At 50.0% G+C, this 14987-nt stretch overlaps 1 protein-coding gene across 13 annotated transcripts in view; it reads left to right on the top strand.

Moving 5' to 3' along the window:
- Positions 1-1214: 1214 nt before the first annotated feature.
- The window catches only part of EXD3 (exonuclease 3'-5' domain containing 3), a 282431-nt gene continuing 268658 nt past the window's right edge, over positions 1215-14987 (top strand). For 10 of the 13 annotated variants that reach the window (XR_007629431.1, XR_007629432.1, XR_007629427.1 and 7 more), the window contains exons 1-2: positions 1215-1308; positions 6559-6623. The gene's annotated coding sequence lies outside the window, so the exon portion shown is untranslated. The remainder of the gene's footprint in view (positions 1309-6558; positions 6624-14987) is intronic. The other 3 variants (XR_007629426.1, XR_007629424.1, XR_007629425.1) reach the window with 3 other exon arrangements.

Raw genomic sequence — 14987 nt, 5'->3', positions numbered from 1 at the left:
CCTGAGCCCCGCCTGGAGCTCACCTGGGGCTCACCTGCCTCACCTGCCGGGCGGGGCGGGGACGGGCGGCCCCTCTGCCCGCTCCGCTCCTCCCCCGGGCGGCGGAGCCCGCCCGTGCCCGGGGACACGGACACGGAGGGGAGAAGGACAAGGGAATGGGACACGGACCCCATGGGGGGACACGGATCCCATGGGGGGACTTGGACCCCAGGAGTGGTCACGGACCCCAGGAAGGGAAACGGACCCAGGGATGGGACACGAAAATCGTGAAGGAAAACGGTCCCCAGAATGGGCCATGGACTCCAGGAGGGGACACAGAACTGGGGACACAGAAGAGAGAGTGGCCCTGGGAGGGGACACGGGCCCCGGGAGGAGACACGGACACAGGGATGGGACAGGGACCCCGGGAAGGGACATGGACCCAGGGATGGGATACGGACCCCAGGAGGGGACACGGATCCCATGGGGGGACGTAGACTCCGGGAGTTGTCACGGACACAGGGATGGGACAGGGACCCCGGGAAGGGACATGGACCCAGGGATGGGATACGGACCCCAGGAGGGGACACGGATCCCATGGGGGGACATAGACTCCGGGAGTTGTCACAGACCCCGGGAAGGGACACGGACCCCAGGAGGTGACACGGACACGGTGGGGACATGAACCCCATGAAGGAAAACGGCCCCCGCAATGGGTCATGGACTCCAGGAGAGGACACAGAACTGGGGACACAGAAGGGACAGTGATCCTGGGAGGGGCATACGGGCCCCGGGAGGAGACACGGACACAGGGATGGGACAGGGACCCCGGGAAGGGACACGGACCCGGGAAGGGACACGGACCCAGGGATAGGACACGGACCCAGGGATAGGACACGGACCCAGAGAGGGGACACGGACCCCGGGAAGGGACATGGACCCAGGGACACGGACCCCGGGGAGCCGTCGGGGCAGAGCGGCGAGGGCGGCGGCTACACCTAAGCGGGCAGCGGTGGGATGCCGCTCTCGCTGAGGGCAGCGGAGGGCACCTGAAGAGCCAGCAGAAGCGATCCCGGCCCGCGTCGCGGCCCGAGCGCCGATTTTGGGGCTGTTTACACTGAACATTCTTACACCCACAGATAGGGTGCGCGCCAACTACAGTAAGCACGGTAGGCGCTCCGGTAATTACGGTAGCCCTCGCCGTGCCGCGGGCGGCAGCGCCCTCTGCTGGCGCTGCTCGCCGGCGCCTCCCGGAAAAGGGAGGCCGGTGTGGGGCGCGGGATGTTCCGGGGCCGGCCGGGTTTCTGAGGGAGCTTCCGGGCGGTTCAGGTGAGTCCCGGGATGGCCCCGGCGGGACCGGCCCCGGCAACGCGCCGGGAGCGGGACAGCGGGACCGTACGGTCCCGCTGTCCCGCTCCCGGCGCGTTGCCGGGGCCGGTCCCGCACGGGGAAGCCTCGCACGGCCGGGTTGAGGGGGGATGGTGTTCAGGCAGCTCAGATTTGGACGAATTGGTTGATTCCCCCCATCGATTTTTAAATGTTGTGGGAAAACAACGGGGAAAGTGAAGTCGGGAATCGGCGAGGTTGGAAAAGAGCTCTGAGGTCGCCGAGTCCGGCCCGGGACCCCACAGCAAGCCCTTGTCACCCAGCCCACGGCAGTGATGCCACCTCCGAGTGTGTCCTTTAAACACCTCCAGGGGACGGGGAGTCCAACCCCTCCCTGTCTGAGCACTCTTTCTGCAAAGAACTTCTTCCCAAACCTCCCCTGGGGCAGCTCAAGGCCCTCTTGCCCTTGAGGGGTTGGAAGTCCGCACCACTATGGAAAGACGACACGTGTGTTTTAGGAAAATGCAGTTTGCTGAACTTACGTCAGAATAAAATAAAAGGAGCAGGTGAAACCTTGCAAAGGGTTAGGTGCTGCAAATGCAGCAAACGTAGAGGTTAAAAGCTGGACAACATGTGCTTGGAAAAGAGATTCCCCCCCTGGTGTCCCCTCTTGAGAGGGGATTGCAGCATCTGGCTAAGTCAGCTGATGACACACTTCGTGTCATATACTTGGAATTTTTTCTGAGGAATTGTACTCTAATGTGACCTGACGGTTTAATTAAACAAAGGTGGTGTGGCAAGGTGAAGTTTAAGTATTACCTTAAGAGCAAATCCCACATCAGTTGTTAATTGTGAGCGGGATAATAATAAATGAGTGGGATTCAGCTCCTCCACTTCCCTGATCCGTGTTCAGGTGGGGACTGAGCCCAGAGCAGGTTTGTCCCCTCTGCTGACACAGAGGCAGGTGGGCAGTGAGAGATGTTCCTGCTGTGCCTGGGTGGGTGGTTCCAAGTGGCAGAAGGATCTTGGTACCACATAAAGGCTGCAGCCCACAACAGCTTCCACCGCAGACAGAGGGACTGCCAGGGTGGAGGTGCACCAGTGGCACAGTTGGAATTCACTGCTGTGTGTTTTTTTTTCTTTTTCTAGAGGAAATGGAGCTGCAGTGATCATGTGTGTGCATGTGGTTGTTAGATCAGGCTGCCAGAGCATCTCCAGTTACAGGAGCTCTCCAGTGAGATAGGAAAATGCTGGAGAGCTCAGAGGAGGCCACAAAAATGCTCCTGTTCTGGAAAACAAACCCTTAATGAGCTCAGTTTATTCAGGCACATCCAAGAGAAGGGAGTTCAGGAGTGACTCAGCCACTCTGGAAATCCATGCCTATGGGAAAGTTCTCCCAGTGCTGGGTCCTGTCAGCCTTTCCAACAAAGGGATCCGGTAACTGAGAGGCAAAGCTGCACAAATTATTTTAAATGTGACCCAATTTCCCAGCAGTGCTGGAGGTTCCTTACAGGAATGGTTCAGGGGGAGGTTAAAGGCCTGGAAGTGTCTGGGGCTCTTCAGCTCAGGATGTTTGAAGCAGAACCTTGGGCAGGTCCCCGGGGCCAGGCCGGGCCAGGGCTGTGGGGAGCTCGGGGGATCCTCACTGAGGCACCTCCTGGGCTCTGCTGGGCTGCAGAAATAGCAGGGGGGTTTGTTTAATGTTGCTGAAGGGCTGGTGGTCTAAATTAAGACAGGTTTAAGCAATCTTAGGCTTTTGGATGAAGCTCTTCAGGGGGGAATTCCACAGGCTCTTCTTCCAGAGGAAAGTGAGATTAAGGGAGTGTTTCTCCTCTCCTGTTGTTTAAATCAGAGTTCGGGCACAGAGAGCAGACACTGAGGTGGGCAGAGAGCTGAGCTACCCCAGTGCAGGGAATCCCCTCCCGCATTTACTCTCATCCCTGTGTGTTTGCAGTTGATCCAGGTGGGAGGTCAGGAAGGGATTCCCAGCAATGGCTGCTTTTTAAGTCACCTACAAGTGTTTCATGCTTAGCAAAAGCAGAGTTTTCCTGCTGGGACTTTCTGCTGTTATTGTTTACCTCATCAGGTTCTTGTAAAGGGATTTCGGGAGTTTGTCTCAAACTTGGAATGGTTTGAGTGGGAAGGACCTTTAAAGCCCATCTGTTCCAGCCCTCTGCAGTGAGCAGGGACATGTCCAGCTGGATCAGGCTCCATGTACTTCAGAAGGACAAGGATGCTTTAAGGGCAGGAGGATTTATAAAAGGTGTTGGATGACAGGGTCAGCTAGAGGATCCACTGACTCACTTTGAAATTATTACTTTTTAGTTAAAATAAACCAATAAATCTCCCTGTGCTCCCATGGGCAGTGAAACTGCCTCTTGCACAGCACTGTGCACTGTGGTGCTCTCTGAGGACTTGCTGCCTCCCTGGTTTTACACGGAAACAGGCATCTGCCCATGGCTGGGGCAGCCTTTTGGCACAGCCATCACTGATAGCCAGGACTCCTGATATCATGGTTTTGCTCATGGTGTCTGCAAGCAATAGAGCAGGAGTAATCAAATTTTAGCATGTGGAGCAGAGCCAACAAAATGCATCTTCTGGAATGTAAATGCTCCCTCAGTAAAGCTCTGTCTGGAGTGTCTAAGGCAGGAAAGCTCTCTGGGAGAAATCCTGACACTGCCCTGCACAGTTTTGGGGTGGTGACAGTTCAGCAGGTGCAGGAAACTTCTCATCTTTCTTTGTGGTGTCGAACACGCTGCTCACCTGAAACCACATCAGACCAGTGCCCGGGGCACGTGCAGAGGGTCAGGGCTCAACTGAAGACTTCAGAGTGCTTCTTTCCATGGCAAACACAAATTGACAGAGCTGCAACAAGGGTAATTCCTGTTGTTCTCCCAAGGCAGCTTGGAGAGAGGTGAGGGCCAGCAGGGAGTGGGCCCTGTGTGGTGAGTTGTCAGCCCTGTGGTGGGACAGCTGGGGTGCTCGTGCACAGGGAGATCCCAGTTCACAGAGATCAGGTCTGTGCACTCAGACAACCAAAGTATTTGCTCCTGTGAATAAATAATTTATCCAAACATGCACTAAATAACTTGCTGATGTGTGATGTAGCCTGGGAGGAGAGGGAATGAGGGGGCACAGCCACCTCTGGGCTAATGACAGAGACATTTCATTTGAATTGAGGGTGTTTTTCTGAACCAAGTTTTAATCATTTCATTGAAAACCAAATTACTGAGTTTGTATATATAATATGTCTCCAGGTAAAAATTTTCTTGTAGCTCTCTGAGGATTTGTGGTGCTCTGCAGCCTCCTCAGCAGCTCCCTTGGTAAACAGGGACACTGGTTGGCCACAGAGGAACTGAGCAATGTGTGAGCAACAGAAATACATGAACAGAAACAGGACATGTGCTGGGGGCTGAACATCCTGCTGGTTCACATTTTCACCTTTTAATTGAATGAATGTGTAATAAATTGATAGAGTGTTGGAGGAGCTATGGTAGATGTCAGTGATAAAAGTCTGAAAAAGTCTTGCAGAAAAATGAAAGGGGAGTCTGTATATGTGGGATGTCAGAAGTCTGGAAGGCTGTTTCCCCAGAGAATAAAAGTCTTCATTCTTTTGGAATCCATGTGGAGGTTTAGTTGCACTGTGACCAAATGGCCTTAATTTGGGCCTGGAAGGTGAGAGTCTTGTCCAGGTGTTTTAGCTCAGGAGTAGGGAGTCCTTTCCCAGCTGTTCTCACTGCCTGCTGGGTGGTTTGGGACAGATAGTGCTTGGTGGACTGCAGGTCAAAATCAAGCAATAAACCCTGCACATGTCATTAACAACTTACTTATTCTCAGCGTTACCACTGGCTTGGGCTGCTGCTCTGGGCACAGCCCCTGGTGCTGGCTCTGAGGAGGGTTTGAGGGTTGAGGCCATTGCTACTGCCAAAGACATTTCTATAGCAGAAAAAAACTCGCGTTGCTAATTTTTACACTTCAGTTACTCATTTCAGAGATTTATTTGCTCTTGCATTTTTCCACACTTTTTAATCTGTGCTGAAACTTCCTGTTCTGTAGTTCAAAAGACACTTTCTGGTACTTCTTGATTTTCACAGGAATTCACTGAGCCATGTTTGGGTTACATGTCCATGGAGGAAAAGTCTCATTTTTAAAATGGCCAGGACACTGTCCACTGCTGATCTTTGTAATGTCAAACTCTACCTGGACCTCCTCAAGGAATAATCTGCAGTGTCAGGAAAAGAGCTGGCTGGAACATGGCAGTGCTGTGAGGAGTGTTTGAACACGGATCCCCACAGGAGGGGATCTGCACTGCTGGGAAGTCCTGGCTGTACCAAACTGCTCCTCGTGGCTTTTCTTGGGTTGTATAATTGCCTGTACATTTTTGGAAAATACTCCCTGGGGACTAAAATCTCCCACTGTTACAAACTTAAGGGAGATGGGCTTAGGTGTTTGAGGAGGGCAGTGCAGCTGTGCTGGACAGGCCAAAGCTGCTGTGTCAGCTGGGGCAGGGCAGGTTTTGTCACTCTCTGGGCTCTTTGTGAGCAGTGGTGGCCACTGGGTCAGTGGATGGAGGGAGTGCAGGTGTCCTGGTGGGGCTGTGTTTGTAGAATTGGAGAACCTGCATGGCTCAGGATGCTGGTTCTGTGAATGGTTCATCCCATCACACGGTGCTCTGCCTAGGCTTCGGTGACTCTTACCCACATAAAATCACAGAATACCCTGAGCTGAAGGGACCCACAAGGACCATCCAGTCCAATCCCTGTCCCTGCACAGACACCCCAGCAATCCCATCCTGTCCCTCAGAGCGTTGTCCAAACCCTCCTGGAGCTCTGGCAGCCTTGGGGCTGTGCCCACTGCCCTGGGGAGCCTGTTCAGTGCCAAGCACCCTCTGGGGGAAGAACTTTTCCCTGAGATCCAACCTCAGCCTGCCCTGACACAGCTCCAGCCGTTCCTTTGGGTCCTGTGTCTGGTCACAGAGAGCAGAGATCGGAGCTGCCCTCAGTAGCAAGTTGTAGACTGCTCTGGAGTCTCCCCTCAGAGCACCTCATGATCCGAACATTACTGTAAAGATGTTTAGCAAGATGTAAAAATGTTGGCGAGTGTGTAAAATGGGTTAAAGGAAGCATTTGCTGCCTACCAGTCTGCCTTCTCCAGTTTGCACTGCCCCAGGTGCTGGTTGGGGCCGTGGGGCTGTGGTGTTGTGGGGGCAGGTGCACAAACAATGTGCTCACAGGCCTCTTTGCTTCCCTGCAGCTCCGAGGTGGCAGCGGGACCCCCCAGACATCCCTCAGCAGGTAACGCCTTCACCGTCCTCTGGGGTGAGTTTGCTGAGTCTGCTCAGAGGCTTCTGACCATCTGGGGGCACTTCCCACATCTGGCAGGATTGGGGCAGCACAGCCTCAGGAACTCCTGCCCCTTTTCTGTCTTGCAGGAGCTTGGGAAAGGATCGTTTCTACCTTGTGCTCCCAGCTCGGGTGTTGGGGGATGGCTGAGGGTGTCCTTGGAGCGGGACAGAGCAGGAGGGAGGGGCAGGAGCTGCTCTGGCTGTTCTGAGCCCACACTGAGCAGCTCTCTTGGCATATCTGTGTGTAGGGGAAGGAATGGCCCTATTCTGACAGTGTGATGCTGAGATTATTAAAATGCATGTCTATTCTGAGGATCAGTGTGGGGTTTGTTTCTCAAAGCAATATGAACTTCCCTCTTTTGCACGATGGTTCACATAGGTGGGAGAAAGGGAACTGCACTATAAACCAAGGAGTGGACAATAAACCAAGTGCCTGTCATACAAACATCCTGTTTCATCACTGCAGCTTGTGTGACCACTCTTAGGTGCAGACATCCTTCAAATAATCAATATTTTATGGTACAGTGATGTATTACAGAATAGATTTATGAGGATTCCATTTTGCTTTGTGAACTTCATTCATGATAATTCACTTATTTTTGTAAAGATTGATGTAGCTACATCCTATGTTGAAAAGTTAAGCAGCAGTTCCTTACAGGTAAAGTAGATTGTGCAGAACTCTTTAAAAAGCTGTAGTGGGTTATCTGTTGTCTGAATCTCCTCATGGAATGGGAGAACTGTGAATTTTCCTATCTTTAGTGCTGATATTCCTCAGTGATGGTTTACATAATACAGGGCACTATGAAATGTCTGTGCAGGAGCAGTCTCCAGTCAGGGTGTGTCATCTGCTTTTCCCTTTCAAATGGAAACAAAAATTGGTGTTTAACGAGAAGCTTCTGGAAAGGCTCCTTTTGGGTTTTCCTGCTCTCCCGTGTGTGTGTGTGTGTGTGTGTGAAATGCAGCCCAGCCTCGTTAGAGGGCACTCTGGACTCATCCACGGGGAGGCTGAGCAGCCACGTTCCCAAACCAGCTCTGGGGAAAAGGCCTGGTGCAAAAGTCCTTTGCCCCCCAGAGCATCAAGAGAAGCCCAAGCTGGAGTGCCCCGGGTACGAATGATCCAAGGCAAGAGTGCCTGTGCTGTGGGCTGATTTCATGCTTGTGCTCTATGTGGAACATGGCAACAATCTGTTAGAGAGTTCTCTGTAGTTTTCTAAATGGGAATTAATTAGAGTAAATTACTTTTCTTGTGGCCTTTACCCATAAACTGCTCTGATCTTAAATGTATATTAATTTTGGAATTTCTTTGGGTTGCTATCAACTTCAAAAAAGTAAATCTTTTATAAGAAACAAGTTGCTTCAGAAACTCTTGGGTTTTAATACCAGCCCTTACACCAGTTCCTTCTGTGCCTTTGACAAATAGCTTGTCATATCTCCTTTCACTTTCCTTCTGTAAAAAACAGGATAATGATTTTTAACTTGGAAGAATTAATCAAGTATATAAATGTGCTTTGAAATCTGAAGTGGTTTAGAATTTTTTAAAAATATAATTAAAATATTGAACAAAGCAGGAGTCAGAGAAGTCAAATTTAAGACCATGGTTATGGCTCAACTGCTTTGGTGGTGCTTCTGTTCTGGCAAGATTATAGAGCCAAATCATTTGCATGACTTTTGATTTCTTGGTGTTTTTAGTTTTTTGTCCAAGCAGAAGCATTTTTCATATGCAGGAGTCAGATTGTCTGTAAACATAAACACAATCTTACCTTTGTCCAAACATTACCTTGTTTTGCTTTCACAAAACCAAACCAAACCGGTGGGACCTGAAAGGTTTTCTGAGCAATTAGCACTGACTCACAGCCACACTGGGGAGGCTTGGCAGATCCCAGGGCATGTTTCCTAGGCTGGAGCCATCCCTCCAGGGCATAAACCTCAGCTTTGAGGTATGGCTTTACTCAGCCTCTTAATTCCCCTCTGCCACAGCAGGGCAGGTATGAGCTGGGCTCTGCTCACCGCTCCTTGGGGTGCTCCTGTGCCTCTCCAAGGTGGGAGAGGAGGCACAGGACATGATGTGGCAGGGCCAGCCAGGGCCAGCTCCTTGCTGGGAATGATTCCTTCCAGCTGAGACTGGCACGTCTGCCTTGCCAGGGAGCTTCACTCCGAGGTGCAGCTTTGTTATCTGTGGGGTGAGGACAACAGACACTGACAACAGGAGGTTCTGTGCTCAACCAGGGGACAGCACTCTGCTTGCATTTCTGAATCACTCTGTGGGGCTTCTGTGAACTATTGGCCACGAGACTCCATTTTCCACAATCAAAGCAGAATAATAAGAAAAAGTACCAGTCAGGCCATCTTTTTCCTCTCCTAGTTTTTAATCTCCTCTTGCACCTTCCCTTTCTGTCCCACTAGAACAGCTCCTTAGCTCTTTGGCAGAGAGGGGTTGCCTGCAGTAGAAGGAAAGCTGAGATGTTCCTGCTCCGGGGTTCACCAGCGTCTGTCCCAGCTGGAGATGCAGGAGGAGGCGGTGGCAGCTGGGCTGAGTGGGGCCGTGTGGGTGGCTGCAGGTGTGTGGGAAGCAGCGCTGTGGAGACACTCCTGCAGCCTGGGAGGCAGCTGATGGCACAGGGTGAGCAGCCCTTACAGTCAGGTCTGGGTGAGGTATCCTGGCAAACCAGCCCTTGGGATAAATGCAGGCACTTGTGTGATTCCCAGCTCCCACCACTCTCCTGGGAGGGTGGCGACAGCTTCTCTGGGCAGAGGGAGTGGGCCAGGGAGAGGGAGCAGCCCCGACCTGACCCGGGGCTGTTGTGTGGCCCCTGGATTGTTTCAGGGAGTTGGGAATACGGCAGCGAACAAGGCAGGCTGGGATGGCTTCCCAGTGACTGCATCATCTGGAGTTTCTGAGGAACCTTTTATTTGTCTGCCTGGCAAATGGATTTTAAGGTGGAATGGAATATATAGGACTCCTTTGGCAGAGCAAAAACAATTACTGAGCTTAAAGCATTTCATCTGTGGGGCTGGGGATTGTGTTTTTCATGGTTTTCAGGAGTGTTTCTTGTACTCTTGTGATTTCAGTTAATGACACTGGGATTGACACTGTGAATGAGAGAGGCTTCAGCCAAAATCTTCGTCTCCTTGGTGTTGTTCTCCATCCCATATCCAGCTCACTCTCACGTTTTACCACAGTCTGGGTGTTCTACAAAAGGCTGGTAATCCAGGAGCTCGTGACATTACAGAGCATACTCCAGAGGAGCTGCAGCCTGCTTGTATAAAACACCTTCCTCCAGTTCTGAGTAACATCTGGAAATATTTCCTCCTAGAACTTTTCTGTGGAGCTGAAAGGTTCAGTTGATGCTGGTTTGGTCTTTGTCAGTGTTTGAAGAGCAGCTGGTGTTCTGTGCTGATGGGTTTGCCTGGGTTAGCCGACGCCATCTCCCCAGCACAGTGTACCAAAGGGTGCAATAAAAGACATGCTGGTGTCAGCTCTGCTTTAGCTCTCAGATCAGTCCCAGGTGCAATCTAATCTTCATTAAAGAAGCTGGTTGCAGTTCTTGGTCCCACCTCTGGTTACAGTCAGTGTTGTACTGAGAAGGTTCTGCCCAGCCCTGGTTCCCCCTCAGCAGCAGTGTCTGTGGGACCTGGGGGCCCAGTGCTGCTGCTGGCCAGTTGTTTTGAGGCTGGTGATGTGGCTGAGCTTTCTTGAGCCCCTTCCTGCTGTTCACCTCCCCTCAGACTGACGTTCTCACAGGGCAGGTTCTTTTGCTGGGCCAAATTGCTGTGTGATGGGAGGAGGCAGCCAGAGCTGCAGAGTGTTTCCTGCTTTAAAAAGCCGTGGAAAAGCCACTGCTAACAGAGGTTAAGGGAAGAAGTACAGCTGTGTTTATAAAAACAGTGGAGAGGAGCATAATAGGGAAAGCTTAAATTTAGGGCAGTCTTCTGCCTGATGTGATGATGTAATGGAGCAAGCACCATTTTTCCCTTCCTTTTTTTCTCTTGTTTCAGTAGGAGCGGTTTAGCTAAGAGCCCAGTGGTGCTGTCTGGCTGACTTGTCATAGGTTTAAGCATCAGAAAGTAAATATTTTTATGTCAAGCAAAGGCAAAACTTTGGGGATATGCTTAAAACACAAAAGAAAACAAAAACAAAAAAAGAACAAAACCAAAGAAAGTCTTTGGTATACAGTGTCCAGAGTGATTTTAAAATGCTCTTTTTGCATGCCTAAATAAATGGTTGTTTCAGTCAAAGAGAAATCTTTCCTTGTGATTTATTACACTAATTTAGATATAAGCCCTCTGAGCAGGATTGTCAGTTTACTAGAACAACCTTCTTTCTCCTTTCAGATTTAATCCACATGTTGTATCAACAGAGCCTTTGTCTCTGCTCAGTTATGAGTTATCCTTTTTTAATAACAATAATAAAAAAAAAGGGAAAACACATGTTTTTTAACAGCCCTATTACAAAGAAACATGGGATGACATAGGGAGAGGTGACCGTCAAGTGGTGACTCTGATTTGTAAGTAACTTCAAAGTGATGCTGCTTATAAAAGGGTGAAAAATGGCCCTTTCCCCTCTGCCTGGGCAGGGACTGTGGAAGGCCAGCAGTGACAAGAGGAGGCAGCATTATCTTTAGCCAGGATTTCCGAGGTTTTTTCCCCCAGCTTGTGCAGTGATGCTAAACATGCTCTTTTTAGTTAACTCTAATTTCCTTCCTTTTTCTTTTTCTTAAGGAGAACTTATCCAGAGGTGTATGTAATTCACATTTCCTTCCTTCCTGCCTTCCTCCCCTGCAGAGAAGGAGTTCTTTCTTGGACCCCTCCTGTTTTCTAAATGGAAGGGAATTACTCTCAGGAAACTCATGAGTTTGGTATTATTTCTATCCTTGGTTTTGTGAGAAAACCTTTATTTTGAGTATAAATGCTTACTTGATACCTGCATGAGGGTTCAGAAGTGCCTGTGAGAGCTGCTCAATAGAGCAACTCATTGCATCGTTTGGTTATAACCTCTTCTTGGCCCTTGTAACCCCAGTGACTCCTGCAGCATCAGGAATTAGTGCTGCAGAGTCCCCTCAGCACCTCCTGACCGGGCAGCTCGGGGGCTGAATGCAGCCAAGGGCAGAGCAGTTACCCTGTTGATGTCTTTGGTGCCAACCTGCTTTCTTGCAGCTTGTGCTGGACTGCTGGCCAGTCATCACAGCCTCCTGTCATTCTCTTTCAGATGTCAGCACAGCAGTTCCCACCTCCAGTGTCCATGTAGTTATTTTCAGTGGTGTGATTTTAAAAGAAGCTGCTAATTACGTGTCTTCAAGCAGCAGGAATTTGTCTGGCATTTAAAAAATGGGCATGATCCTGTTCTACTTCTCAAAGTTACAGAAGAGAGTAAGAAAAGATTCACCTTAAAGGCTTAAATAGTTATGGGAAAAAGAAGGTTGTGTCCTTGCTGCCTGAGGCAGATACAGGGATAGCCTGGCAGGGATATTGAGCTCTGGGGAAGGAGGGGTCTTGCTCTATCCCTTGGTCCACCAAGCTCTTGAATCACAGAATCCCAGACTGGCTTGAGTTGGAAGGGACCTTACAGTTCATCCCTTCCCACCCCCTGCCATGGGCAGGGACACCTTCCACCAGCCCAGGTTGCTCCAAGCCCCATCCAGTCTGGCCTTGGACACTTCCAGGGATGGGGCAGCCACAGCTGCTCTGGCCAACCTGTGCCAGGGCCTCACCCCCTCACAAGAAAGGATTTCTTCCCAGTATCCCATTTAACCCTGCCCTCTGGCAGTGGGAAGCCATTCCCTCATCTTGTCCATACCTGTCTGTATAAAAAGTCCCTCTCCCTCCTTTTTGAAAGCTCCTTTAGGCCCTGGAAGGGGCTCTCAGATCTCCCTGGAGCCTTCTCTTCTCCAGGTGAACCCCCCGAGCTCTCCCAGCCTGGCTCCAGCGCATGGATGGTAACTCTGAGTCTGTTCCCAGCACAGGGAGGAAGAAGCCAGCCCTGTGAGCGTGGCTGCGGATGCAGACGGGCTGGGGGTTTGGGTTTGTTCTCATGCAGACTGGCCTCATGTCACTGCTGCCTTTTTCTCACAAGCTGAGCATACCTTTCCAATGGGAGATAAACATGGACCTTGGGAGGATTGGACTTTCCAAGCTCTCCCAGGCAGTCTCCTGTGCTCAGGTCTGCATTCTACCAGTTGAAGTTCTCCAAACATTGGTCCTAATGGATACTTAGATTAGGTTTGTTTCCTTTTCATTCTCACTGTTCTTGGTGGCAGCTGGCCATATTGCTTCTCAAAACAGCTTGGAACTGAATCATTTCCAGAGCAGTGGTAAATGAAGGGGGGATTTGGCTTGCAAGAACAATTTCTTTATAGGTGGATTTTGTAGGGCACTGCGCTATGTTGTTCTTCCATCTAAAATATCCTCAGGCAACCTCATCCCACTTTGAAGTTGGCCATTCTTTGGGCAGCTGATTGGATTGGAAGCCTCCAGTGGTACCTCCCAAACTAACTGACTGTGATTCTGTTTTCTGGTAGAGTTATGGCGAAGATGCTTCTTTTGGCTTCATTTCTATCTCACCTCATGCCCAACAGCTTTCATCATGTTCGCATCATAAACAGTTCTTTAAACTGATGTGTAAACGGTTTCTAAACTGTGACATGAGTTTCCTTCCTTCATAGTTTATACTTTTTTATTCTGTCATATTCAGATGATATGAAAAATCAATTCTCCCTTATTGATATATATTGAGAGCTAACAACTGGTTTATTTTTGTCCTCAAACAGAAACATTTTACCATGAGGCAGCACAAAGGGTAACTCTCTACAAGTTAATGGGTCTTGTTCCTGGGTCAGCTTTGGTCCTGTGTACTCTTTGTTGGGAAGCTGCAGAAGAAGGAAACACAAAGAGAAAAGAGCCTTGTTATTTGGGGTTTATAAGACTATATCGTTACTGCCTTTTGAGGGAGCGTTGCATTTTTGAGTTAAAAACTGGAGTTAAGAGAAAGATACTGTTTTTATGGATATTGGTACCTATTAACCAAACACTTTAGCTCATACTTAAGCAAAATACTGTACAGCATAAACTTAAAATACAAGCAGTTGTTTAAGTTGCTTTGACTAGTAATGGACTTAATAATGTGTCTTACTGCTTCAGGAACCGTGTGCTGGACAAGGGAATGCTGGCAGTTTGCTGCCTTGCTTGGATTTACGATTTTATTCTGAGGGCAGGAAAGGATGGCGGGGCAATTAAATGGAGTTACATATACCAAATGCTTAATTTATCACATATGTCCTCAAAACTGAGGCTGCCTAATCTTGTAGTTGGTGCCTGCTGTGTGCTCAGACCTTAACCCCTGTGTTTGGATTGCCAACGTGGTGCCAATTAGTGGGACTGGGCTGCGGACACGGAGGGATATAACTCACTTCACATGGGCTGCCAAACAGCTCGCAGATGTTCAGCTAATGGCTCTTGGCTACTACCAGCCTGACTTGGATTTCAGCTCAGAGGTGAAAGAATTTCTCTCTCTCCCATTACCATCTCCCTTGGGCCATATTGTCCCAAGCATCGGGAATTCCTTCAGCCTGCTCTGGAAGATGATGGAAAACATTTCCCCTCCCCCTCAAACCTGTTCTCACGGTGTCTTGGACGTTGTTCTGTTTTGATGTTCATTTGCTGCCTTTGGTATTTGTGATCCTCCTGGTAGGTCTGATGATCCTGGTAAGTGACAGTGTGAGCTCAGACATCCAGCTCAGCCATGGGCAGGACAGCTCTGTGTGAGCGTGGGGCGGGTCCTGCCCTGTCCCTGCAGCCCCAGCTCACAGCTGTGATGGAAGGTCCGTGGGATTACTGTTACTGCTCTGAGGAACAGACTGCTGGGTCTGGGTTGCTGGGATCTGCCTCTCTGTGTTCTCATGGTTGCAGATTGTACTCTAAAACCCTGAACAATGTGTAGCTGCAGGCCCCAGACTTTTCCTCCTGGTGCTGAGTCAATGCTGAACAACTGCCTGGCAGGTTCTGTGGCTTCTCTGGCGGTGATTTAGAGGAGCAGGTAGTAGTTCTGACTTGTGACAATTTAAAATACAGTTTGATAATGGGGTCTCTGCCTCAGCAGCTTCAGGAACAGAGGCAGGGAAATGGGGCTCAGCTGAAGGAGCACTGAGGTAGCACTGAAATACTGCTCAGTGCCTAAATGCCAGTTCATACCTCTCTCTACAGTCACCGGACACGTTAAATCAGTGTGTGCAATATTAGGGCTGATGCTTTTTAGTCTCTCTCCCGTAACTTTGTCTTTCCTTCTGTGAGGATTTAGCCTAAAAATGTGGCTGTACCACTCTGGGCAGCATTCGGGTCCTCAGCA

This window comes from Myiozetetes cayanensis, unplaced genomic scaffold (genome assembly GCF_022539395.1).
Source record: "Myiozetetes cayanensis isolate MyiCay16 unplaced genomic scaffold, myiCay2020 scf23, whole genome shotgun sequence".
Lineage (NCBI taxonomy): Eukaryota > Metazoa > Chordata > Aves > Passeriformes > Tyrannidae > Myiozetetes > Myiozetetes cayanensis.
The sequence above is the reverse complement of the archived record's forward strand: the minus strand, read 5'-3'. Positions and strand labels throughout refer to the sequence as shown.